At 45.1% G+C, this 25,052-nt stretch overlaps 1 protein-coding gene and 1 non-coding gene across 3 annotated transcripts in view; one reads left to right on the top strand and one right to left on the bottom strand.

Annotated features, from left to right (window-relative positions):
* The window catches only part of NAV2 (neuron navigator 2), a 768,760-nt gene that overhangs the window by 502,080 nt on the left and 241,628 nt on the right, over positions 1 to 25,052 (bottom strand). The window lies entirely within an intron of this gene.
* Positions 21,613 to 21,747, top strand: LOC118146007 (small nucleolar RNA SNORA1). The gene has a single exon (XR_004731477.1). It is a non-coding gene; the product is annotated as a small nucleolar RNA SNORA1 (small nucleolar RNA).

Raw genomic sequence — 25,052 nt, 5'->3', positions numbered from 1 at the left:
CCCAGTTAGTTGTGAAAATTTGCCAGCTGGATCCCTGGTATGGTTTGGCTGTGTCCCCACCAAAATCTCAACTTGAATTGGATCTCTCAGAATTCCCAAGTATTGTGGGAGGGACCCAGGGCGGGGAATTGAAATCATGGGGGCTGGTCTTTCCCATGCTATTCTTATGAAGTGAATAATTCCTCACGAGATCTGATGGGTTTATCCAAAGTTCCCACTTTTGCTTATTCCTCATTCTCTCTTGCCTCCACTATGTAAGAAATGCTCTTCACCTTCCACCATGATTGTGAGGCCTCCCCAGTCATGTGGAACTGTAAGTCCTATTAAACCCCCTTTTCTTCCCAGTCTCACGTATGTCTTTATCAGCAGTATGAAAACAGACTAATACAGTAAATTGGTACCAGTAGAAGGGGACATTGCTGAAAAGACACCCAAAAATGAGGGAGCAAATTTGGAATTGGGTAACAGGCAGAGGTTTGAACAGGGGTTTATAGGGCTTAGAAGACAGGAAAATGTGGGAAAGTTTGGAACCTCTTAGAGAGTTGTTGAATGCCTTTGCCCAAAATGCTGATAGTAATATGGACAACAAGGTCCAGGCTGAGGTGGTCTCAGATGGAGATGAGGAACTTGTTGGGAACTGAATTAAAGGTGACTCATTATGTTTTAGCAAAGAGACCTGTGGCATTTTGCACCTGCCCTAGATTCTTGTGGAGCTTTAAACTTCATAAAGATAATTTAGGGTTTGTGGCGGAAGAAATTTCTAAGCAGCAAAGCATTCAAGATGTGACTTGGGTACTGTTAAAGGCATTCTGTTTTATGAGGGAAGCAGAGCATAAAAGTTTGGACAATTTGCAGCCTGACTATGCGATAGAAAAGAAAACCCTATTTTCTGGGGAGAAATTCAAGCTGGTTGCAGGAATTTGCATAAGTAGCAAGGAACCTAATGTTAATCCCCAAGACCACGGAAAAAATGTCTCCAGCCATGTCAGAGACCTTCGGGGCAGCCCTGCCCATCACAGGCCCAGATGCCTAAGAGGAAAAATGGTTTCATGGGCTGGGCCCAGGGTTCCCATGCTGTGTGCAGCCTAGGGACTTGGTGCCCTGTGTCCCAGCCACTCCAGCCATGGCTGAAAGGGGCCAATGTACAGCTTGGGCTGTGGCTTAAGAGGGTGGAAGCTCCAAGCCTTGGCAGTTTCCATATAGTGTTGAGGCTGTGGGCACATATTGAGGTTTGGGAACCTCTTCCTAGATTTCAGAAGATGTATGGAAATGCCTCAATGTCCAGGCAAAAGTTTGCTGTAGGGGCAGTGCCCTCATGGAGAACTTCTACTAGGTCAGTGCAGGGAAAATTTGGAGTTGGGGTCCTCACACAGAGTCCCTTCTGGGGTACTGCCTAGTATAACTGTGAGAAGAGGGCCACCATCCTCCAGACCCCAGAATGGTAGATCGACCCAACCCCCAGCTTGCATCATGTGCCTGCAAAAGCCACAGACACTCAACGTCAGCCCATGAAAGCAGCCAGGAGGGAGGCTGTACCCTGCAAAGCCACAGGGATAGAGCTGCCCAAGATCCTGGGAACCCACCTCTTCTATCAGTGTGATCTGGATGTGAGACCTGGAGTCAAAAATGATCATTTTGGAGCTTTAAAATTTGACTGCCCCACTGAATTTTGGACTTGTATAGGCTATGTAACCCCTTTGTTTTGACCAATTTCTCCCATTTGGAATGACTGTATTTGCCCAATACCTGTACCCTCATTGTATCTAGGAAGTAACTAGCTTGCTTTTGATTTTACAGGCACATAGGCAGAAGGGACTTGCCTTGTTTCAGATGAGATGTTGGACTGCAGACTGTTGGGTTAATGCTAAAATGAGTTAAGACTTTGGGGGACTGTTGGGAAGGAATGATTGTTTTTTTGAAATGTGAAGACATAAGATTTGGAGGGGGCTGGATGGAATGATATGGGTTGGCTGGGTCCCCACCAAAATCTCAACTTGAATTGTATCTCCCAGAATTCCCATGTGTTGTGGGAGGGACCCAAGGAGAGGTAATTGAATCATGGGGCCAGTCTTTCCCATGCTGTTCCTGTGATAATGAATAAGTCTCATGAGATCTGATGGGTTTGTCAGGGATTTCTGCATTTGCTTCTTCCTCATTCTCTCTTGCTGCCACCATGTAAGAAGGTCCTTTCACCTCCCACCACAATTGTGAGGCCTCCCCAGCCATGTGGAACTATAAGTCCAATTAAACCTTTTTTTCTTCCCAGTCTCAGGTATGTTTTTATTATCAGCCTGAAAACAGACTAATACAGTCCCTCTGACCCAGGAAGGGGCTGGGCTATGCCTGGAGAAAGACAAGGAGGTGCTACATACCCAGGCATTTAGGCTAGGCCTGGGCTCTTACCACTGCATCTATCCATCCATCCACCTACCCACCCATTCATCTTCATCTTATCCATCCATCCATCCATCCATCCATCCATCCATCCATTTGCTGGACATGGAACAAGCACCACATTCTGCTGCTCTGAAGCTGATTGACCCCTAGGCTTCCTCGTTAAGACTGATGGTCACATGAGAACTGGATATCAATAGGCTGTGACAAAGCTCTTCAAGCTATGATGCACTTTACCTGTGAGAAGTTGTTTCTGGTATACCTGCATAATAAAGCAGTAAGAGATTTCTGAAACTTCAAAGGGAAATCATTGTATAGAAAGCTCAGAGCTGCAACTGTAGCCCACACCTATGTAGCACGAATGAGTCCATGCCTTGGGTAAAATCTGATTCCCCCATCCCTTTATTTTCCTCTTTATTCTGACTTCTTCATCCACATATAGGTTATTATCTTTTATTAAGTTATATATTTTAAGCCTCCTCAAATCCTTTTTTGGAATCAAGTTGAATCATGAGAGAAGAAAAATAACTGAATTGAACTAATGTAGATGAAATAAGAGGAGACTTATTTCAGGAACTGAGCTGAGCCCCCAAACTGAGAGTTCAACCATTCTCTGTTACCCCTACTCATGCCTCTGGGGATATGATTGCTGTCAAATGAAAGCCTGACTCTAACATTCTTTCTGCCTGAGGAATGGCAGCTATCAGTCCTGGTTTTGGGCTTCTGACGGAGAGGCCCTAGCTCAGTGTTCTCATTGTAAAGTTGGGATTATACTTGTTGCTGGCCTGAAAAACTGTTGGGAGGATGAGTTGACCTCTGCACATAGTAAGGGCTCAGTAAGGGTTAGCTGTTATTACTGGTAGATTTCAGTGACATATGACTTAAACAGAGGTCCAGTTTTGGCACTAGAGCTAATATGAACAAACTCAGCGATACTTTCTATCTTCCTCTCAAGCTTTGAGTATAGAGTAGAACCTTTGAGAACACAGACGCTTGCATGGCCAGTAACCATTTGTTCAATTGATTCTAGATATTTAATGGTAACAACCTCCTCCCGTCCCAGTTAAGGCTAGGTGAGGCATGCAGTGGTTGGCCTTCTCTGCCAAGCCTTTGCGATACACGATTCCTGTCTTCAAGGAACTGAGAGTCTCCAAGAAAGACTAACCTACAAACCTTACTAACCACAGCACCAGGATGAATGAGCTGGTGATGGCTCCATCTTGACTTTAGATCTTTGCCCATGCTATTCCCACACCTGTAACACTTTTCCTTCCCTTCACCCTCCCTTCACCTGCTCTTCTTCCCTCTCTACCTCTCTCTCTCCCCTCTGCGGAAGGTGTTCATTGTGTTTCTACAGACTCATTCTTGATGTATTTTATATTCTCTTTTTCTCCTTCTCCTCCTTCCTCTCTCTCTCAATTTTTAACTCTCAACTTCAACTTTCGTTTCAATTTTTATATTTGGAATTGGTTACTCTCCTTTTAGCAGTAAGATAAGTGGCTAAAATATGCCTGCAGCTTATTTTTAATCAACACATCTCACAGTGTTATCTGCTTTCAAAAAGGCCTGTAATGGTGTAGTAGGCAGAATCATGCCACCTAGAGATGTCTGCGACCCAATCCCCTGAACCTGTGAATAGGTTCGTTCATGACAAAAGTAATTTTGCAGAAGAGATTAAGTTAAGGACCTTAAAATAGGGAGATGATCTTGGATGATTCAGGTGGGCCCAATGTAATCACAGAGGCCCTTACAGATGGGAGAAGAAGGCAGAAGAATGAGAGAAGGAAATGCGACCATGAAAGCAGAGGTCACAGTGATGCCGGTGATTGCAGCTGGGGGCTGCCAGCCAAGGAGTGTGGGAAGCCTCTAGGAACTGGGGAAGACAAGGAAATCGGTTCTCCCCTAGAGCCTCCAGGAGGAATGCAGCCCTGTGGACACCTTGATTTTAGACTCAGACCTCCAGAAAGTCATTAGTTTGCATTGTTTCAAGCCACAAAGTTAGTGGTAATTTGTTACAGCAGCGAAAGGGAACCAATAGAGCTGGTTTCAAAAGAAAAGGAAGGAAACCTGGTTTCTTACAGAAGCATTTCCATTTTCTAATGTCAGTATAACTAGGTTTTATGAGAGTGCTTGGGTGTGGGTGTGTGGGACTTGCCCGTGTGGCATATGGCTATCTTTTCTCCTCCAGATCACGGTTGACACAGGACAAGTTTCCTCAAAATAAATAAACACTGTCATTTCAATTGAACCTTTGTGTGGAGATATGTTCACATGCTGAAGTGGACTTGGGCTGCAAGCCCCTTCCTCTGAGAAACATCAAGGGCATCATTGTGTTCATGCACTAATAAGCACTGCAAGGCAGTGGATTTGCTTTTCTTGTGCTTTCTTTTCATAGTGACATCTGCTGGGCTTCAGCTGGCATCTGTACATGGCACAAGAGAGGACATGATGGCAGATGAGGGCATCTAACACCCAAGGAAGGAGGCAGTAGCCTCGACAACAGCTTACCACTTATGAACACACCTGTGCTCATGTAGTGAAAGCATGAGTTCTGCTTATCTGATCAACAGAGCTCTGAACAGTCCCCAAGCAGTCCATTTGCTCTGCTGGAATGCAGAGCATGGCAGTGCAGAGAAGTCTTTGAGGTCAGAGCTGATTTTGAAAATTGTCTGCTATTGGTGGGTAACCAGGATTGTTATTGTTCTTTTCTTCAGCTGTAAAATGGGAGAACTGGGGAGTTCTGGTTTTGCGCTGAGATAATGCATTGATGTGCACAGCACAGTCCCTGGATCAAAGAAAGCCATCAATACACAGTAGCTCTTGGGACTGCATTTAGCCTCCTGGTCTAGCATAAAAGTAAAGCATAATAAAGAAGCAAGACTAGGGTTCTGTGGTCAGTTATCTTGTTTGAAGAATCTGTTTTGAAAGGACGTGACGTATTTTTGTTCTTGGTTCCCTTTATGCACAAAGCTTCTCTTCCAAGCTGTGATTATGAAGTCTGTAATCTGAGTTTCCATCTTGAATCCTGCTCCATGAATCTGTTTCCCTCCCTGTCCCTCAAAAGCATTCTCAGGTCAGCCATACCCATTCATTAGAGACTATAAGACTGACAAGGAAAATCGCTGAGCTGAGCAGAGACAGTGTGCAAGAAGTAATTGCTTACTTCTTCCTTCGGGGAAGGAGTACAATCAGCTGATGTGGCAGGAAGCCTACAGTGTTGGGTTAAGCAGTCAGATACATTGAAGTGGAACTGGCCCATCTTCCAGCTTCAACCTCAGATGACAGCTATCCCAGCTCCACTTAGAAAGGCAGTGCCTCCTGTTCACAATAGCAAAGACTTGGAACCAATCCAAATGCCCATCAGTGATAGACTGGACAAAGAAACTGTGGCACATATACGCCACAGAATGCTATATTCTCATTAAAAAGGATGAGTTCATGTCCTTTTCAGGGACATGGATGAAGATGGAAACCATCATTTTCAGCAAACTAACACAAGAACAGAAAACCAAACACTGCATATTCTCAATCATAAGTGGGAATTGAACAATGAGAACCCATGGACATAGGTAGGGGAATATCACACACCAGGGCCTGTCGGGAGGTGGAGGGCTAGGGGTGGGATAGGAGAATACCTAATGTAGATGACAGGGTGATGGATGCAGCAAACCACCATGGCACACGTATAACTATGTAACAAACCTGCATTGTTCTGCACATGTACCCCAGAACTTAAAGTATGACAATAATATCAATAATAAAGAAAGGCAGTGCCTCTTCTGCTCACCAGTGGGGCTGCCTTCCCCAGAGTTCATGATGACAAGGTGAACAGAGCTGATCCCCAGGCCTAGCGCAGCAAGAACAGGCAGCCAGGGACCAATCATCCTGGCTTTACTCTGGGCCAAGAGGGCTCCCCGTTTCAAAATTAGATAGTGAAACATCTGAGAAAGAAGTCAGGATTGAGGGTAATAGTCACCCCCATGGGCCCAAGTAGAATAAGAGCTGAAGAGCCAGGTGGAAAGGATGGTAGGAGCCATCTCCATTGTGCCTTCCTCAAACCCCCAGGGACACAAACTGACAGCAGCCCTGTAACCAGCATGATTGCAGAGTGGCAGATCAGAGTCCAGCTGTGAGCACACCCTTCTCTTCTTTCCCTGGCCTGGGAGCTGGTCCATATGGTGTGGAGGGATCATGCCAGCTGGAGCAATGTATCTCTAACTTTGATGTGTCGGGAAATCACTTGGAGATCCTGTTAAAACGCAGTCAAGGGATCTGGAGTGGGGCCTGAGCCTCTGCGTTTCTAAGATCTCAGGTAAGGCCATGCTGCTAACCTGCCTTTGGGATTGCAATTAGCCTGATAACAGGCTAATCAGAATAAAAAATAAAGGATAATACAGAAACAAGATGAGGGTCTTATAGAAGACTTTTCTTCTGCTTCCATGATGTTCTGGGTGTTATATCTCTTGGCAGAGGTAATTTAGAGTGCTTCCACTTCCAAGTGGCCCTTGGGGTCCCCCTCTGTGGGCACTTTGAAGAATTAACAGGGGATAGGAGGGGGTTTGGAAAGACTAACATTGAGTGCCTGCTTAGAACAGCAGCAAGAGCAAAGGCAAGGAGCGGGGACTGAGTAGAGTTTAGCTAAAGCAGCTGGGAGAGGCAGGTGAGGAAAGGGTGGTTAAGGGAAAAAAAGGTGGAAAATGGAGAAGTGAGTTGAGTGAGGAGCACTGGACACTGAGTCAAAGCTCTTACTCTCATCAGTTTTGATGCTGTGGCAAGCTGACACCTCAGCCTGTTTCTTTATCTATAAATGAGTAGTGTAACATTTAAGCCTCAGGATTAAGGTAAAGGTTAAATAAAGCAACAACTGTGAAAGCATCCAGCAAATTACCTGGCACGTGATAGTATCCAATATTCAACACATTTTGAAATAAAAAACCAGTAAGTAGGCTCAGGCTTTGCAGAGTTTTGACAGCCAAACAAAGGTGTTTGGCTTGTGCTGCCAAGAAGCTAGTCACAGATTATTCCTAACTCTGCAATAAAGCAAGTCCCCACCCTCTGACCTCCCCAGGGATCTCTGCTTAACTGCCTCTGAGTAATTCTGTGCACTTAAGTGGAACTCAAACAGTTAAAATTATAGAATTCAAAACCAGTCCTGAATGCAGACCCCTCTCTAATCCCGATTAATCTTTTGCCTTCATCTAAAATGGTATGATGCCACAGGCCCCTGGATTTCCTGGAATAATCCACTAGCCCTCTCTCCTCATTGACTCCAAGATGAGCAGCAGGTTGCATTGGACTGCACGTTAATAAGATGTCCCAGGGAAACATCATGATCTACACCCAAATCTTGTCTAGGGCCTGGAATACCAGGACCTTCCAAATCCCAAATCTGATGAAAAGAAATGACCCATTCTGCAGCAACCTTGCTAGAAGCTCTTAGAAAAAGACTGCATTGAAAAAGAGTCCTTTCTAGACAAACAAATGAAGTCCAGGAAGCCATGCTGCTGCCTATGCCAGGAAGGCTTTGTGGAGGCCTGTGTCTACCATCCTCCCCGCTAACCCTTCCATCCTCACATGCTCCCTTACACAGGCCTCAGCTAAGCAGAGCCTAGGCCACTTTTCATGACTTTCTTTTTCTTAAAAAAATAATATTTAGAAATGGTTTGGGGCCCAGAAACTTAAACGTTTCCACCGAGCCATTATTTTCCTGCAGTATATATATATTTAAAGTAGATAGAAATAAAGCTTGCATTTCACAAACAGAGAAGAGGAAACAGTAAATATGCCTAGGATCAGTGCAGAGAAGTCTGTCTTCCTTCACTCTCCTTGGGAGAGGCTCTTAGGTGGTGCTGGGCCAGACAATGAAGTGCTTCCTTCCCAAAACCAAAAGATCTAACTGAGTTTGGGGATTGAAGGAGCAGCCAGGTGGAGGCACATCAGCATCACCTGTGGGTATTTTTCCCCCTAAGTAAATATCCCTTGCCCTGAATCCTCCCCTAGACCTTTCAAAAAACAGGCAGCAGTCCTGTGTAGTGCTTAGGACATGAGCTCTGGAAACAGGCTGTCAGGTCTCAATCCCAGCTCTGCAACTCACCAACTGGAGGCCTTGGGTAAGTTAACCAATGTATTAGTCTGTTTTCATGCTGCTGATAAAGATATACCCAAGACTAGGAAGAAAAAGAGGTTTAATGGACTTACAGTTCCACATGGCTGAGGAGGCCTCACAATCATGGTGGAAGACAAGGAGGAACAAGTCACGTCTCAGGTGGATGGCAGCAGGCAAAGAGAGAGCTTGTGCAGGGAAACTCCCATTTTTAAAACCATCAGATCTCATGAGACTCATTCACTACCATGAGAATAGCGCTGGAAAGACCCGCCACCATAATTCTATCCTCCCACCAGGTTCCTCTCACGGCACACGGGAATTGTGGGAGTTACAATCCAAGATGAGATTTGGGTGGGGACAGAGCCAAACCATGTCAACCAACTTCAGTGCCTCAGTTTCTTCACGTGAAAAACAGGGGGATACAAGTGCCCATCTCCTGAGGCTGCTGCAAGTGTCAAATGAGTTAATAGCCTTAATACATCCCAAGCCACCAATACCTAATATGCCCCCAAACTCAATCCTAGCTGCTCCAGCCCAATCCTCTTGCAGTTCCCCATCCCCATAAATGACAACTCCATCTTTCCTGTTGCTCAGACCCAAAACCTCGAAGTCTTTTTGACTCCTCTTTTTCACACTCTATATGCCATCCATTAACAAATCCTATCAACTCTAGTCTGAGCACATGTTTAGCTAGCATCCGGCCACATTTAACCATACAGCTACTGCCCCTGAGTCCAAGCCACTGTCATCTTTCATCCTGACTATTGCAGTAGCCTCCTCCTACCCTCCCCTCCAGGCCCACAATCTCTTTTTTACACAGCATCTAGAGTAATTCTTTTAAAACATTTAAGTCACATGATGTTTCTCCTCTGCTTAAAACCCTCCAAAGCCCCTTATCTCACTCATAGTGAAAAGCCAAAGTTCTACTGGAGCCTAGAAAGTACTATGTGATACAGCCCCACTGCCTCTCTGAGGCTACTGCCTACTTCTCGTCCCTTTGCTCCCTCTCCCCCAGCCACATGTTCTTCCTTGCTGTTCCTTGAATATGCCCCATGCCCAGCACGCTCCTGTCTCAGGGCCTTTGCACATGCTATTCCCTCTGCCTGGAATACTCTTCCCTCAGAAACCTTATGGCTCTCTTTCTCCCTTCCTTCAGCTTTACTCAGATGTCACCTCATAGGAGAGGCCATCCTTGAACCTCCTATATAAAGCCTTCCATCACTCACTATACCCCGTTCTCTGCTTAATTTTCCTTTTGAGCTCTTATTACCAATTAACATTATACATCTTTGTTCCTCTGTTTCTCCTCTCGCTCTGCTTTAGATATGCTCCTCTAATATTTTTTCTTTTTTCTTTTTTTTTTTCTATTTCTAGTCTCTAGAAACATGCCTGGCACATAGTGGGTGTTTGTGACTATGAATATCTCCCTCCCTCCATTTCTGTCCCCATCTAATACAGCTCCATGCTGCAGCCAGGAGGATCTGCTTACAGTATAAATTTTAAATTTTATAATGCTCCTCTGTCATTCAAGGATCACCAGTAGAGCCCCCTGCTGCCCACAAGGCAAAGCTACTATGTGACATAGAATTCCTTTTGTGGTCTGGTCCTACATAAACTCAGCCCTCTCTGTCGCCATCAGTGAACCCTCTGCCTCCTTGCTCCCTGAGTAATGATCCTTTGCTCATACTGTTCCCTCATCTTGGGATGCCCTTCCTCCATCTGTCAGACTCTCACTGGAGTGGGTTGAATGGTGCCCCCCACCCAAATGATATGTCCACCTGGAACCCATAAAAATGACCATATTTGGAAAAAGGGTTTTTGCAGGTGCAAAGTTAGTGATCATGAGATGAGACTATACTGGATTAGGGCGGCCCTCAATCCAATAACAAACGTCCTCAGAAGAGAAGAGAAGGGGAGAAGAAACAGAGCAGGGGGCCAGGTGAAGACAGAGGCAGAGATTGGAGTGATGTTGCCCCAGGCCCGGAGCCACCAGAGCTGGAAGAGGCAAGGAAGGACTTTCCTCTAGAATCTGCCAAGAGAGCCTGGCTCTGCCCATATCTTGATTTTTTGATTTCTGGCCTCCAGAACTGTGAGAGACTAAATTTCTGTTGTCTTAAGTCATCAAGTTTGTGGTAACTTGTTATGGCAGCCCCAGGAAACGAATATACTCTCCCTTCAAGACTTGCAGAGATGTAGCCAGGCACGGTGGCTCATGCCTGTAATCCTGGCACTTTGGGAGGCTGAGGCAGGTGGATCATGAGGTCAGGGATGCGAGACCAACTATGGCAACATAGTGAAACCCCATCTCTATTAAAAATACAAAAATTAGCCAGGCATGGTGGCGTACACCTGTAGTCCCAGCTACTTGGAGGCTGAGGCAGGAGAATCATTTGAACCTAGGAGGCAGAGGTTGCAGTAAGCCAAGGTCACGCAACTGCACTCAAGCCTGGGCAAGAGAGTGAGACTCCATTTCAAAAAAAAAGATTGTAGAGACGCAGTCCTTGCTGCCTTCCACCCCCCACTGGAGGATATGCATCCTTTTCATACTTGATGCCCCTGATTTCCTGGCCAAAGCTGATTGGACCAGGGATGAACACTTGGCCCAAGCTTGGCCAATCAGAGTGTCACAGGGATTGGAAACTGGCACAACAGGACCATGGGGCACCGGCAGGGCAGATCATCTAGGCTCAGAGCTGGGCAGTGTAGGATTGTGTGCAGAAAGGAAGCCATGCAGAGAGGAACAGGACAGACAGTGGAAGCCCTGATGATTCCCTGGTTCCTAGACGAGAAGTTCCTTTTTGTTTCTAAAAGATTCCAACCATGGATCAATCTTGATCTTCCTGTTCCCATTTCCCCATTACCAGATGGGGTACTATGTCTGGTACCACAATGGATAAATGAATAAGGAAAAAAATGCCACTCACTTATGCCCACAAGGGACTTATGGTCAGGGTAGGAATCCTACACTGACAGACATATCCAAGAGCATCATCCAAGAAGGAGCAAGTGGAGGGCAGCTCTGAGTCCAGGAGGGGAGGCCAGAGGGCCAGTGAGGAGGCAAGGGAAGGAGAAACTGTAGGAGTGGTGGTATGGGAGATGACCACTGGACAAAGCAGAAGGCAGGGTGGGGCAGGCCTTGGATGTTCCAAGTAGGGTGTTGGGGTGGTAGGAAGGAGGAAGTGGTAGAAATTGGGCATGTGATACAGATACAGACTTTGAGTAGAAGTTCCCAGGTAGGGCTCTGAAGGAAGGGATCACTTGGCCAGTCCTGGGGCTTTGGGTAACTCATCTACCTAGCTGACACCTAGCCAGACACTGTGCCCAGTGCCAGGTGTGCAGAGATGACAGATAGCAGAATTCAAAGACTAGGCTGAAGCTCTTGAGAGGAAAAGACTGTATCTGCTGTTCCAAGGAACAGAAATCATGTATAACCAAAGCTCCTGTGGAGCACTTTACAGTTTAGAAAGTGCTTTCTCGTGTATTAATAATGACAAAGTCACGTGGGACAGTAGAAAAGTGATGTTGCTGCAGAAGGCTTGAGTTAAGATCCGGCCTCTGCAATTCGGTGGCTTCAAAACCTTCAGCTAAGAACCCCCTTGAGCTTCAATTTCCTCATCTGTAGAGTAACAACAGCTAGTGTTTATTGAACACCTAATATATGCCTACTATTGTAAGTGCTTTTCTTTGTATTAACTTATTTGATCTTCAAAAACAATCCTACAAAGTAGTTACTATTGTTATCCCCATTTTGCAGGTATGGAAATTGAGTTTCAAGGAAGCTAAGAAACCTGCCTAAGTCACACAACTACCCAGCACAAGAGGTGAGATTTGAACCCATTTATTCTGGCTCCAGAGTCCATGTTCTTAGCCACAATGCAATACTGTATATGACGATAGCAGCCCCTTCTCAAAAGACTTTAGAGATCAATAAGATTAATACACATATAACTGGCTAGAGGTTATAGGTAAATATTGGCAGCTATTATAACTTTGCCTAATGCACACAATTAGAGCAGATGGTTACTTTAGCAGATGCTGTTAACATCCTGTCATATTCCCTTGGCTTAGCCCGGAGGTCATCCACAGATAGTGGGCATGTCCCTCTGCCTATGAGCATACGCTCTCTGAGAGATTCTTGTGCATCAAACAGGGCAGGCCAGGAGTGCTGGAGTGCTCACATCCCAGGAGAAAACCATACCCAAGGAGGCAGATGAGTTGGTGCATAAACACCCAGCTTCTGTGTTCCTCCACGGGACAATTCTGAGTTGTGTCCGACACAGTCCTTCAGAGAGCCCCCTGTGGAATCGAGCCCAGCTGCCCAAAACAGTAACCCACCCATTACATACTTCTGTTGGCTTTCTCCTTGCTCTGTCTCACTCCCCACTCCCTCACAATACTTCCTGAAATCACTTCCCAAATAAACTAGTTGCTCTGAAATCCTTACCTTGCATGAAATCATGGTCTGTGTTGGAGGATCCAAACTAAGACAGGGATGCAATTCAGTTTGCAGAAAGAGAAAAGAAAAGGATATACCCATTGAGGCTAGAGATTGTTCTGTGTAGATACTGCCAGGAGAAGAGTGTCAGCCCTCATAGTGAAGGGAAACATTCCCAGTAACTAGAAAAATGTATCAGCCCTCCCTCATGCTGTTTCTCAAACAGAATAGTCCCTTCACCCACATTTCACCTGACACTTCAAAAAGATTGGCCATCAAGGGATTCTGGCAAGAGCCCTGATGCCTCTGGAGTAGATTACAGGAGCATTCCTTGAAACCCCTAGGACGTGAGCATAAAATAAACACAAATAAGCTCCCTCTGTCCAAATAAGCTGAGGTACAGTTTGATGAGGCAGTTTTCTTTTTCTCCTTACTCCTTCCACACTTCTCTCCTCAAAGGCCAGGCTTGTTTGCTTACTTACTTATCCCAAACCCTTTGTACCTTCAAAGAACGCCTTTGTGTCTGAGTTGAAGTGGAGCATTTCTGCCTGCTGGACACAATTTTCCAAATGAACCTCCAAATACAGAGTAGCCCAAATTATTAACAATAAGATAACCTCGTGGTTGGCCGAATGGATGAAAGGAACAGGAGGTCAGAAGGAAAACATGAGAAAGATGGCTTTTCAGCAGGTTTTTCTAGCCAAACCATTTGCAATTCCTTTGGAAAGGATTCTCAGGGGGAAAGAGACCAAAGAACATGGTGGGGGGAAAAAAAACCAACAAATTACTGGCTCAGCAGTGCAACTTCTTCCCTTAACAAGTTGGTCATGAGGGAAGAGGGACAGGACACATTGAAAAGGATTGAGGCTGGCCAGCATGATGGTACAGAGGGCTTTGTCACCTCCAAACGCGGGTGGCCTGGGCCACAGTCCTGGGCTGGGTTCAGAAGTGCCCCTGCCATTTCATTCATCATGGAAACTGCACAAACACTAAGAACAGAGGCATTTGGCTGGACCCAGACATTTCAAATGGAGAGAAGTTTTCGGAGAACACAGTTGGAACCAAAAATCAACACAAGAATTACCACACACACACACACACACACACACGCACACACACACCATAAAAGAATGTATTATGCAGAGCCAACTAAAGAAAACTCACAGGGGATATTTGCATTATGAAGCATCCCATTCTTTAATGGGTCAAGTCCTTCCCAGAAGAGGCAGGATAACCTACTGGTCAAAAGCTTGGCGGTGGAGTCAAACTGCTTGGGAAGGAATCTCCCTAGCTCTGCCACATGTGGGCTGGGTGACCTCAGGCAAATTGCTTAATCTTTCTGTGTGCTTCTATTTCCTCATCTGTGAATGAGGGCTGGTAATAACAATTATACTAACCTCAGTGCATTGTCTGCAAGGATTAAATGCGTAAGTACATCTGCGTCCCCTAGAAGAGGGTCTGGCATGCTCAACACATGTTAGCTCTGATCGCTATATAACTTCAGTAGACAATAACTCATCAGCACTGCAATAGCTTCCCAGGTACAATAGGATAAAAGTTTAAAACACAAAGCAGCATAAAAGCAGGTCAGACTGAAAAAGAATTCCCTGAAGCTAGGAGGCTGTCTTACTTCAAACAAAGCTTTGTGACTGTCTTACCTGTGTAGTTTCCTCGGCTCACGGACGGCTGCTCGCTGTGGGTGCCACAAGTGCAGTGTGAGCTCTGAGGACCCCCCAGCATCCCCAAGTTCTCTTTGGCTTGCTAGAAAGGTCTGTTGGACTGCAGATCAGAAGTGTGGCTGAGGATGTGCCCTTGTAGAAGACACGGCACATCCCCTTCCCTCTCCCCGCTCCCTAAAGCAGCTCTTCCATCTGGCTGTGCCTGTCACTGTCAGGGGGCGGTGGCATCTTCCTCTGACCTAGTCAGTGTCTGGGGCCCCCCCAGGGCGGCAGAGGGGCATATCATGGGCACGGTTCATAACTGGAGGCCAGCTCCCCCGTAATATCTCTGTGCGGTGAATGCTATGTCCCAGACCCACCTGCCCTTGAGAGCAGAGCCTCACCCCTGTCCTTAGCTCAAGAGAGAGGCCCAGGATTTTCTTTGCAGAGGTAAGAAATGGCCACGGCCACTCCTCCATTCATCTCAGACAAACACACGCACCCCAGAGAAACTTGCAGTTCTGTGCAAACATTCCTCATGCATCTCCCATCCTCCCTACCTCCTTCAGCTAAAAATGCCCACTTGTTTAGACTTCCGCAGCTTGCGAATGAAGCTGGAATTAAAACAGAGACAAAGGTCCACTATCAGTAATTATTTCTGAAGTAACAAGCAACTAATTGGGACTTACTGTTATTAAAAACCTATATGGCAGGCAGTAATTAAACTGCAGCTAACGAGAATTTCTGCATCAGGCTCTGCAGCCGCCACATGGCTATCCTCCTCATCCTGGGCAGAGGGGTCTGTTGTTGGAGGAAATAAATGGCTTCTTCATAGTCTTCCAAGAGATTTTAGTCATATTGGAGATTTCTGCCCCAGGGAAGTCAGTGAGATGGGGCAGTGGGGCAAGACAAGGCACAAGTATGAGAAGCCCAGGAACACATGGAGGTTTCTAGATTGGCTGCTATTATCCTCTGGATGGTGACATCATGCCTGTGGGAATTGGCTGCAGGATACTGTCAAGTCAGCAGGAAAAGAGCTGAATCGACTCTTTCATAAATAGATTTATTGAGCACTTCTTATGTGTTAGGAGCTCCGTGAGATGCATTTATACGCATTGTTTCATTTACTCTTCCTAACAGCCTTAGGAAGGAAGTACCGTTAGGAACTGTTCGACAGATGAGGAAACTTGGCTCAGAGAGACAAAGTCACCTATGGGAACTCACCTGGCTGCTGAGCAGAATGAAGTTAGAGTTGGACCCAGAAGGAAGGAAAAACCTGTTGCAGGCAACACAGCAAAGAGAGGCAGTTGGTGAAGTCAGTGGGGCCAGGTTAGGTGTGGTCACCTTCTGGCTTCCTGGTGAGCTTGCGTAGCTATCAAAACTTTCTGTGCCTGAGTTTCTGCATCTGTAAAGTGGGGATAGTTATACCTACCTACTGGGTTTGCTGTAAAGACTAACAGCCTTCAGGTGATGCGTTTAGCCCAGGGCTTGTACATACTAAACAATAAAGGCCAGTTATTATTATAGGTGCTGTACAGATGCTCTCGGAAGTAGTGCTATCATTTGCTGAAACTCATCATCTGAGCATGGCAGAGGTTTTGTAATAATGAAAGCTGTGGAAGTCTCTGCAAACAGCGTCTGTCTGCCTGTGTCCCTTGGGAAGGGGGCAGACAAACCCAGCGAGCTGGCTCTGCTCTGAGGCCACTGCCCTGGTGTCCGGGGCAGCGGGAGGCTGGCCAAGCTCCCAGACAGCCTGTCTCGGGCCGGGAGCACAGAGCCGTTGCCTCACCAGCTTGTAATGAACTGCGTCTCCATCCTGATTAGGGGAACAATCCTCACACAGAGAGACTCAGGGGAAGGAAGTGACAATGTTGTGGAGACAGGGTATAACCTCACCTCCCAAGGAGGAGCTGGCTTCTGGGGAGCCGGTGAATTGAAGGTCACAGCCCAAGCTGGTGCCCGTCCCAAGAGAGGAGGCTGAGCACATCTCACTGGGGCAAGTCTAGGATTTGAGAAATGCACTAGGTCCAGCCCAGGTCTCCATATGTAAGCCTAGAAGGTAGCAGCTCATAGCTCTGGTTTGCCAAAAAGGGCACACAAGGAAACCAACCTTTTCTGGGCACCTACCCCATACCATTCCCCATGCCAGGCTTGTAACATCAATACTGTCCTATAAAATAGAATTTTAGAGCACTGTCTTTTCCAAAACTGTGGGTTGCAGCCCGTTACTGGGTTATGAAAACAATTTAGTGAGTGACTAATACCATTTTTAAAATCATGTGATTTAAAAAAAAAACAGAAAATTTCAGAGTGTATTGTACGTGGTACAGATGAACATTGTTATAGGAATCTTTGATTTCTTTAGTGTATGTGTGTTTGGAAGCTGAATTATGATGTAAAATATATTTTTTACTGAGAATTATGGTCAAAACTTCTCAAAAGCCACTGGTTAAGAATGCAGGCTCTGGCCAGGCATGGTGGCTCATGCCTGTAATCCTAGAATTTTGGGAGAACAAGGTGGTAGGATTGCTTGAGTTCAGGTGTTTGAGACCAGCCTGGGTAACATAGTGAGACCCCATCACTACAAAATTATTATTTTTTAATTAGCAGGAAGTGGTGGTGTGTGCCTGTAGTCCCTGCTACTTGGGAGGCTCTAAGGTGGGAGAATCACTTGAGCCCAAGTGGTTGAGGCTACAGTGAGTAATGATCATGCCATTGCACTCCAGTCTGGGCAACAAAGTGAGATCTTGTCTCAAAAAATAAAAATATAAAAAGAATGCAGACTCTGAAATCAGACTGATTGGAGAACCTTGATCAGGTTATAAAACCCCTCTGTGTCTCAATTTCCTCATCTATAAAATGCGGATAATAATAGAACATTTTCATGTTGCTGCATGAAGTAAATGAGTTAATATTCTAAAGTGCTTAAAGTAGTGTAGCAGACACTGCTAGCGCTCATCAGTTTCCCCTCAGCCAACCCCAAAGCCCCAGTAGTTCAGTTCCTTGTATGTGCCAATGCCTTCCTGAGTCTTTCTCCTGAGGATGCTCCCTGGTCATGGTTATATGCTTAGCTCAAGCACAGGGCAGGTCAAAGGTGGTGGAGTGAATGCCCCAGGAATGATCCTCCACCAATGAGGCCTGGAAGATTGTGGATAAACACCACAGTGGAGATTCTGAGGGGCATTTCTCACAGTCTCTAAGAGGGTGCCCAGTAGCACTGAGCCCCTATTGCCCACCAAAACAACTCCTCCCATCTCACTTCCCTGCTCTCTCACATTGCTTCCTGGGATTCCCTCTCACATAAATTTCTTGCACCTAAGTCCTTGTCTTGGTGTTTAACCTTAATTTTGATGAACTTAAGCAGATTCTGACACAAAGTAAACTCTTGAGACATGTTAGTTATTATTAATCATGTTCCTCTTAAGAGAGGATCTATGCAAGTGCTTTATGTGCAATATCTCATTTCATCCTCACACCAAGCCGATAAAGTAGGAACTGTGATTTTCTCCATCTTTCAGATAAGAAAACTGAGGCTTAGAAAAGTTAAGCACCCTGCTCAAGTTTACACAGCTGGAAAGGAAAGAGTTCCACTCTGAACCCAAGTGTTACCAACGCCCTCGTTCTCCACCTCTCCTCTCTATTTAATCTATACAACCACTCTGCCAGCTAGCTACTGCTGTTACTCCCATTTTACAGGTATGGAGATGGAAAGCCTAGGGAAATTATTTGCACTCAATTCCCACACTATTCACTACCATGCTGGGACTGACAACTGGCATTCTGACTCTTGTGTTTTCCATGACAGCAGCAGCCTGCTCCCAAGTGCCCTGGAAAGAGAAGGAATGGGAGAAATCCCTTCTTTAAAAAAAAAAAAGTCCCCTAAGTAGAAACTGGTCAGCTACCATCAAACCTTGCTGCACAGGAGAAAAGTAGAATGCAGTTCAAAAGAGACACAATTTTCACAGACTTAATGAAACTTCCAGACACGTAGAAATCTGTTCTAGTGCTTCTGCCTCAACTCCTCAACCTGTTAAACGGGCTGATGGCCTGGTATGAAGTCCCTCTACTCATTGCTGGCCTTCACTTTCAGTCCTCTTCCTTATCTCTAACAGCTCCCCCATTCCACCAAGATACCTTGAGCTATACCTTTGGTCTGAGCTCCATCTGCATGAAACTCACTGTGATTTTTCCCTGGAAACCTGCTGTGCGTCACACACAGTGCTAACCTCTCACTGTCCCAACTTCTTCCTCTATTAAATTGGGATAATCCTAGTGTCCTCTTCATGAGTTGTTGAAAGGGTTAAATGAGGTAATTGTGCAAATCCCATAGCTGGCAAAGGACCCATATCTAGTATATATAAAGAATACTCAAAACTCCACATTAAAAAACAAATGAACAATCCAATCAGAAGATGGGTAACTGACATGTAGAGACATTTTACTGAAGAGAATATCCAGATGGCAAGCAGTGAAAAGATGCTTCACATCTCTAGCTATTAGGGAGATGCAAAGTCAGACCATGATAAGATGTCACTACATACCTTTTAGAACAGATAAAACAGTGACAACACCGAATGCCAGCAAAGATATAGAAACACTGAATCACTCACACATTGCTGGTGGGAATGTAAAATGGTACAGCCACTCTCAGAAACAGTGTGACTCCTTCTTAAAACACTATACATATACTAGCCATAAAACTCAACAATGGCCCCCCACCAAGCATTTATCCCAGTGAGATAAAGACTTATATTCAAATAAAAATCTATACACAAATATTTATAGCTGTGTTATATATCAATGCCAAAAACTGGAAACAACCCAGATATTTTTCCTGGTTAAACCATGGTCTGTCAGTCATGTATCAGTCGTGCCATCATGTATATTGGTGTATATCAGTGGTATATTGGTGGCATATCCACAAAACATAACTCACCAAGAACAGAGGAATGAACTATCGACAGACAACTTGAATGGATTTCAAAGGCATTAGGCTGAGTGGGGAAAAAAAGCCAATCTTAAAAGGTCACATACTTTGTTATTCCACTTAGATAACACTGTTGAAATGACAAAATTTTGCAGATGGAAAACATACTAATAGTTGGTTGCCAGGGGCTGGGGGTGGCAGAAGGGAGAAGGGTGGGTGTGACTTTGAAGGGGCTGCACAAGGGAAATCGTTGTGGAAATGTGAGACTTCTGTATCTTGATTGTGGTGGTGACTGTGTAAGATTCTCACAGATTTACACAAGTGAGAAAGGGACACAGAACTATACTCACACAGTCAATTACCTGGCTGTGATACTGTACTATAATTATGTAACATGTAACCATTGGAGAAACCCAGGTGAAAGGGACCTCTCGGAGCTATCTTTACATGGGATCTCTCAGTACTATCTTTGCAACTTCCTGCAAATCTATCAATATTTCAAAATCTTTAAAAATGTTTTAAATGCGCTACTTGTAAAGAGCTTACAGCAGTGCCTAAATGAGCACTTACTTAACATCAGCTCTTATTACTATTATTTTGTTTTTATTTTTACTTCACACAAGTCATCTTAGTTAATGCTCACAATAAACTGGTGATAAAAGGGTATTTTTTTAAAAATCCACATTTTACACATGGGAATAGTGAAACTCAGACATATTAGATCACTTGTCTAAGTGTGCATACCCAGAGAGACCTAGGAATTAAAAAGTCCAAGTTCGTGGACTTCCCCCAAACATTCAAGTATGAAGACTGGTAAGATAAAAATCTTTGCTCACATCAAGCTTCATAACATAATGGGGACAATGACAAAAATATAATTCAAATTCAAGTGGAATGTCACATGCTGTGTAAGTTCTATGAGAGGACAGGAAAGGGAGCAATAAAAAATTCTGAGGTGATCTAGGAAGTCTTCCTAGAGGAGGTGGCTTTTGGAATTGTTTTGAGGATTGAGTAGGAGCTTACTAGGTGTGGAAGGAGGCAGCAATGCAGGAAAGGATATTCCAGGCGAGAGCACCTGATCATTAAGCAGTAGAATTAGAGAACAGTGACAAGTCCCAGGTGGCTGAAGCAGCTGGCATGTGACCAGAGGAAGATGTAGATGAAGGAAAAGCAGAGGAGATAGTCAATGCAGATAGGCTCTGAATGAGCAACAAATCAATATTGAATCAACCAAAGGGATGAATGTGGACATCCCTATGTGGCCTGCTTCAAGCTGGATTCAGTGATGATCCAAACATATGTGGATGCTGGCCATGCAGATGTTATTCTGGGAGGGAAGATCAATAAGTGTGATGGGGTCAGGACTTAACTGTGGATTGGGCTTGTATCCTTAGCTTCTGCTCATTGTGGCCTACATAGCCTGCCTTGGAAGCTGAATGGCCAACGTCCAAAGTGCATGTGTAATTACGACAGTGTACACAACAAGCAGCCAGCCTTCTGTATATACTGGAAAGTCAGGTAGACTTCTGCAGTGGCTCTTGGGGTCTCGGGAAGCAAAGAGATCTCCCATTTCAGGATCTCAGCATGAAGTTTTGCAGGGTCCTCCCAAGGCTCAGCCCTAGCAGATCCTGAAGGCAAATCCCTACCTTTTGTGGGTTCTAGGGTCCCACAGTGGTTGTTCTGGACTTTGGAATTTTATCTTTCAAGTCCTGATCCCTATCACACTTACACTAATTGATCTCCCCCACCCCCACCCCCAGACAATAACATCTGTATGGTCACGATCTACATCTGTTTGGGTAATCATTGAATCCAGCTTGGAGCAGGCCACATAGGGGTGCCATATTCAGTTCCCTTTGATAGATCCAATATTGATTTGTTGCTCATCTGCTTTCCTCACATCCTGTGGTAGGGATTAGAGGTGAGGAAATAAGACATTTCCTAAGTGGAGAAGAGACAACCGTGGCACACTGCACACAGGGCAATGACAGCACCTGACTGTCTAGAGACAAACAAATGAGAAACTATCCTGGACTGTGGCAAATGAAGGCAGTCACATCTGCATAGCTTATCCTAAAAACTGTGATGGTAACGTCCCATTCTCAAGGAGAATAGGCACTGTTGATCATGCCATCCAGAGATGGTTAATGGGGCCACATTGAGATATAAGCTATGCTTGCATCACAGCAAACACATCGCAGTGGTGACAATGAGGCCTGTCACATTTCTGCTAAGGTCATGAGTGAAAATGGATGCAACACAACTTCAACATTAGAGAAATATTAAAGAATAACACGTTTTTGCTCAATCGCCAAAATAGCAATATGCTTTCTACAATTCAACTTCTAGGGCCCTAAAGTGAATTACTTGACCAAGTAGACCCCAAAGATTCTAGGTAGGAAGTTTTTAAAGTATTTTATCAGCATGTCTGTATTCAAGTGGAGACAAAAGAAACCAAACTAAGAAAATTATGAGAAGGCTGTCTGACAGAATAACTCTGGATTAAGCATGAATATCTTTAGAAAGGCCTGTCTTGAAGACAAATCTTGACTCAAGTTTTGGAGGTACTAGGGTGACCCTGATGGGCAGTGGAATGAATCACAGCATGTGAAATTTCTTGAATAAAAATGATCTGACTTAAAGAAGAAAAACCATAATGGTGGTATTTGCTTGTTTGTGGGCTTTTGCCATCTGATTGTTGCTCAAATCCCTTCCTCGCATCTCCAGATCTCCTTTGGTTTGCCTTTACCACACTGTCCCCCAGGGCCTGGCTCAGTTAATGCTTTTGGAAAATGGATTTTGAGCTGTAAAAGACAGCTTTTCAAGGTGTAAACTCAAGCTTCAGGAGAATCAGATTAAAAGGAGCAGCTGAAAGGGACCTCAGAGTTCCTCTGGGACAATTGCTTTCAATCTGGGTTTCCTGGAGCTTAAAGGTTCTGCAGAGGTGCCTGGGGTGCAGGGAGCTGGGAGGCAGCCCTGGTGAGAGGGATGCTAAACGGGCAAGGCTCAGGGTCTTCACCTTCCAGCCAGAATTGCTCAGTGTGACCATTTTACCCACTGAAGTTCCAGATATGTTCGGAAAAAGGTTCTAAGGATTAAGGTTTAAAAACCACTAAGCTAGTCCAACACCATCATCATATCATAATTTTTAAAATAGCTGATTTTGAGTGTTTAGCGTGTGCCAGGCACTGTTATAAATGCTTTATACGCATTACCTCATCTAATCCTTGTAGCAATTCTAAAATGTAGGTACTATTATTATCTCAGTTTTACAGAGGAGAAAATGTAGGCACAGTGGTTAAGTAATTTGACCAGTGCATGCAGACCACAAGTGAGGAAGCCCAGCTTGGGACCCACACAGCTGGCTCCTGAACCTGACAATTTACCACTACACGAGACTGAGGAAGTTGAGGCACAGAGAAAGGCAGAAATTTTCCCTGGGCCCCACAGTGAGCTCAGGGTTGAGCCAAGGCTGGAATCCTGCCTCCTGAGCCCCCTCGGGTGCTTCTTCTTCCTGACATCCCCTTTCCTCTCTCCTTCTCTACCCTAGAGTGAGCCTTCTCGAACCAACTCGCAGGTGACTTTAAATAGACCATCCCTTGGTTACCAAGCATCTGTGCTCCCACGCTGGGAGCAGCTGAAGGAGATGGGGCTGTGATGGCTGATCAGCTTCTGGGTCCCCATTCTGAAAGCTGCTGTGGCTCTCTCTTGGCAGAACTTCACTTCCCACCTGCTGCTCTAGATAAGTAGAGGCCCTTCACCATTTGCACCCTGTCTGTCTGTCTATCCAGGCTCACCTGCACATACTCTTGCTATTGTGCATATGGATATGCCTTGTTCCTTTGACCATGCCATTCCCACTGCTGGGAATCCCCTTCCCACTTTGTCAGCCTGGCGTATTCCTCCTCAGATGTTCCTTTTCCAGGGCCCTGACCTTTCTGATCTCCCTTGCAAGACAGAATCAACCACACCTTCCCCAGCAGTCTCCACATCACAGCACAGATCACCCTGTACTGTAACCACAGATTGAATTTATTTCCTTGATTAAAAAAACACGCAGGTGGTCCCATTTTTACTTTGGTAAAATCAGGATAGCTCCTACAATCTGCTTCTGGTTAAGCTGGGAGGTTTTTTGTTTGTTTGTTGTTGTTTTTTTCTTTCCTAAAATGCTGTCATTAAACAGCTAAACTGTTTTGAAACCAATATCATCCTAGGATCCAAGAAATATAGAACTTTATCTCCCTCTAGACTGTGAGTTCACCTGGATTAGGGGCTGTGATTCAATGTCTTTGGACCACCAGCAGCCAGCACAAAGGAGGCACAGAGGAAGCACCAGATATGACCATGGTGCTCAGGGGCTGAACAGCATCCTCTGTGCTCAGATCTCCATGGGAGGCATCCCAGAGGCCTAGGAGAGCCCCCGCCATCTACCTATTGCCCATTGAGTTCATGCAACTACCTCATGGTACATGGAAAGAAACACTGGGCAAGGACAACAGGCTCCTTTCCCCCCCTCTAACCTGGCACAAATGAGGTTGAAGAAGCCCAGCAGGAAGCATGTCAGTCTCAGATTCCAAATCACATCACACCCCATGCTCTCACTCCTTTCTTTTTTCTCAGAGGTAGTTGCAATAGTTGGCTAGTTCCTAGCAGTTAGCTCTCTTAAATTCTCTATTTCTAAAATAATTTTCCAGCAGACCTTCCACCATTTTCTACCCTTTTTCATTCTGCCTCCAGTGACCTTCTAGTCCCTCCAACCTATGTCTCCAATGGTAGTTGTGTACCTCTTCTTGTTTTTGAATGCCTGCCCTATATATATGTTAGGATCTAGCAAGTTACACAGGACTTTGCTTGTTTTTTTCCTTTTCTCTGCCTATGGCAGACATTACTAATCAATCACAGCATGGTTGCCTTCAGAATTCAACTCTAGGAAGCCACTGCCAAGGGAGTTGGCTCATGAGCTGGGTCATTTTTGCAGTTGTGGGCCTAGATGCCCTCTAAGGGAACTGCTAATCAGAGATCCTTGGGTACAACACCCATACACAAGATTGCTTTGGATACTCCCAAATGTATATAATTTTAAATTTCTCTTCAATGAAAGCAATTTGTAAAATGGATGAGTAACTAATTCTGAATTTTGTGGGGGCAGGAGGAGGAACATTTGACTAACCACTAGACTCTGGACCCAACAGATGTATCTTTGAAGTGGCCCGAAATAATTGACCAGGAATTTGGCCTTTCTGTCAGGTGACCCAAGTCAGGGAAGAAGGGAAGAGAACTGGTAGGATATTCATTCATTCTCTTCACAAACACTTACTGAGCACCTATTACATGCTAGACACTGATCTAAGGGCAGGAGATTTACAAAGACAATGACAGCCCTCATGATTGACCAGGTACTAGACCCATTGGCACTCTATTTACATATCACATTTAATTTTTTATGGCCTCAGTTTTGGCACATTTCCCTTACTGAAGCTAACCAACCTCCATAATCTGTGCTCTCTCTTTCTTAGTACAGTGGAACCTTAA

The sequence above is a fragment of the Callithrix jacchus genome, chromosome 10 (assembly GCF_049354715.1).
Source record: "Callithrix jacchus isolate 240 chromosome 10, calJac240_pri, whole genome shotgun sequence".
Taxonomy (NCBI): Eukaryota; Metazoa; Chordata; class Mammalia; order Primates; family Cebidae; genus Callithrix; species Callithrix jacchus.
The sequence above is the reverse complement of the archived record's forward strand: the minus strand, read 5'-3'. Positions and strand labels throughout refer to the sequence as shown.